General features: G+C 36.6%; 1 pseudogene; it reads left to right on the forward strand.

Annotated features, from left to right (window-relative positions):
- The first annotated feature begins 1,550 nt into the window (after window positions 1-1,550).
- Window positions 1,551-2,562, forward strand: LOC126934411 (eukaryotic translation initiation factor 2 subunit 2-like; annotated as a pseudogene).
- Window positions 2,563-3,241: the final 679 nt, after the last annotated feature.

Here is a 3,241-nt window from a genome sequence, read left to right on the forward strand (position 1 = left end):
GAAAATAACGTATGCGTTTTTAGTTTTTCTTCTCTCGTTATATATTATTCTATGCCATCAGATGCAATCTTCTTTTTGTTTTTTTCATCCTACGTCATGCATTTCATCTTATCCCAGCCAGGAATAAATTCAGCATTTTCCTGAAGATGTCTTACCTCATAACCAATTTTTTTTTATTAATTAGGGTTTTTGTTTGCAAGAGACAAGCAATAACACTCAGTCTAAAATAAGCCAGAAATTATTTTATAATAAAGTATGATGTAGTTAATATAATAAAAGTGGATAAAATGAAGGCCGTACATCAAAAAGGAACAGCTGCCGGATGCAGGTAGCAAAAATGAAAAAGCAGAGTAAACATCAACCTACAGAATGGAAGAAAACATTTTCAAACCATGCATTCAACAAAGAAAATATTTGTAAACTATACATTTAACAAAAATTAATCACAGTGCTATTCACAATAGCAGCATCATGAATTTAACCTATATACCCATCAAAGGTAGACTGGATAAAGAAAATGTGACATATGTGTGTGTGTGTGTGTGTGTGTATATATAAAATGTATATGTGTGTACACATATATACAATGTGTCTATATATATAATGTGTCTATATATATTGATATATATATATATATATACACACACACACACATATATACACACACATTGATAAAGCTAGAAGCCATAATCTTAATCAAACTAATGTGGGAACAGAAAAGCAAATACCACCTGTTCTCTCTTATCAGTGGGAGCTAAACATTAAGTAAACATGGACACAAAGAAGGTAACAACAGACACTAGGGCCTTCTTGAGGGAGGAGGATGTGAGAAGGGAGAGGATCAGAAATCTGCTTACTGGTGACGAAATAATCTATCCATCTAATCCCTGTGACACACAATTTACCTATATAACAAACCTGCACATGTATCCTTAAACATAAAAGTTAAAAAAGGAAACTCAAATCAACAAGCAAAAAACAAATAACTCCATTAAAATGTGGGCACAATACATGAACAGACACTTTTCAAAAGAAGACACACAAGTGGTCCACCAACATTAAAAAATGCTTCGAATCACTAATCTTCATAACGATGCAGCCCAAAACCACCATAAGATACCATCTCATACCAGTCAGAATGGCTATTATTAAAAAGTTAAAAAATAACAAATGCTGGCAAGGTGGCAGAAGAAAGGAAACACTTATATACTATTGGTGGGAATGCATATTTGGCCCTCTAGAGAGTAGTTTGGAGATTTCTCAAAGAACTAAAAACAGAATTATCATTGATCCAGTAATCCCATTTACTGGGTATATTCCCAAAGGAAAATAAATTGTCCTACCAAAAAAGAAAAACACCAGCACTCGTATGATTATTACAGCACTATTTACAACAGCAAAGATGTGGAATCAACCTAGGTGCCCATCAATGGTGCACTGGATAAAGAAAATGCAGCCCTTTCACTGATGCAAGAGCCTAGTGTGGCAATGGGAGAGATATCAATGGGAGCAGAGCTGCTGCCAAGGCCTGGGGCTGACCTGTCTGACTTCCCATTCGTGCCGAGCCCACTCGAACTACAGCCACATCTGGGGACAAGATGATTTTTGATTCTACTATGGGCAGGAAGAAAAAGAAGAAGCCATTTATGTTAGATGAGGGTGGGGATACCTAAACAGAGGAAAGCTAGCCCTCAGAAATAAAAGAAGTGGAGCCAGAGCCAACTGAAGACAAAGATTTGGAAGCTGATGAAGAGGGCAATAGGAAAAGAGATACTTACGATGATCCAGATGACTTGATCTTTAATCAAAAGAAAAATAAGAGAAAAACAAAAAAGGTTTTTCACATTGATGGAGGTGAAGAAGATGTAAAGGATCCGAAGATTGAAAGTGATGTTTAAGAACCAGCTGAACCAGGGGATGACGTTGACATTATGTTTGTCAATAAAAAGAGAAAAAGTGGAATTTCAAGTTCCCAGATGATAAAAAATTACCAAAGAAAGATGAAGCCTAAAAGATAAAAAAGATGATGGCATCTCATTCAGTAATCAGACAGGCTCTACTTGGGCAAGCTCAGAAAGAGACTACACATATGAGAAGCAACTGAATAGAGTGTTCCACATCATGTAGGGACAATGCAGTTATGGTTTCTGGAGAGAAAAGGAAATTTGTCACAAAACCTCCTTATGTCGTGTGAGTAGGAAACAAGGAAACTTCTTTTGTCGACTTTACAGATATATATAAACAAATGTATTGTCTCCCCAAATACCTCCCTGCATTTTTGTTGGCTGAATTGGGTACAAATGGTTCCCTAGATGGTAATAACCAACTTGTAATCAAAAGAAGATTACAAAAGAAACAGATAGAAATTGTCTTGGAAGATACATCCATGAATACACCACTTGTCACGCATGCCTAACATGGAACACAATCCTGTGGAAGCACATCCAACTCTATTTTTTACAGAGAGAAATGTGTCATTCTAGAGATTCTATTGTCAACATCAAAACCAGCTTCCAGGTTGTCATGGGCAAGTGAACACAGCTCCGTGCCAAAGCTAACTAATTTGCTAATCACTGATTTTGCAAAGCATGCTGTGGAGATTTGCCTGGACAGGATTGCCATCAGAGTGGATACACCCTTGCACTAAAAACAAGATTTAAAAGGTGCCAAGTTCTTTGGTGAGTGGTTGGTTGGTCTGATATCCTTGCAAGATGCTGTTGTTCAAGCTGTTGACACACTTATTGCCTACTTGACAGCTGCCAGAAGAATGTAAGGAGGTGCTTTTTAAAAATCGTTCATAGATTTCTGTAAAATACAAGATAAATTAAAGTTACTGTAACAGGGAAAAGAAAGAAAAATGTGGTAAGTATACACCATGGAATACTATGCAGCCATAAGAAACAACAAGGTCACATTCTTTGCAGCAATATGGATGCAGCTGGAAGCCATTATCCTAAGTAAGTTAATGCAGAAGCAAAAAACAAAATAATACATATTCTTACTCATAAGTTGAAGTTAAACACTGAGCACACACAGACACAAAGATGGCAACAATAAACCCTGGGATTCCAAAAGGAGGGAAGTAGGGAGAAGGAAAAGAGTTGAAAAACCACTTATTGGATACCATGTCCGTTACGTGGGCAACAGGAACATGAGGAACCCAAACTTTGGCATCATGCAGTATTTACATATAACAAATCTGCACATGTATCTCCTGAATCTAAAATTATAAATAAAAAGA

Source organism: Macaca thibetana, chromosome 13 (genome assembly GCF_024542745.1).
Source record: "Macaca thibetana thibetana isolate TM-01 chromosome 13, ASM2454274v1, whole genome shotgun sequence".
NCBI lineage: Eukaryota > Metazoa > Chordata > Mammalia > Primates > Cercopithecidae > Macaca > Macaca thibetana.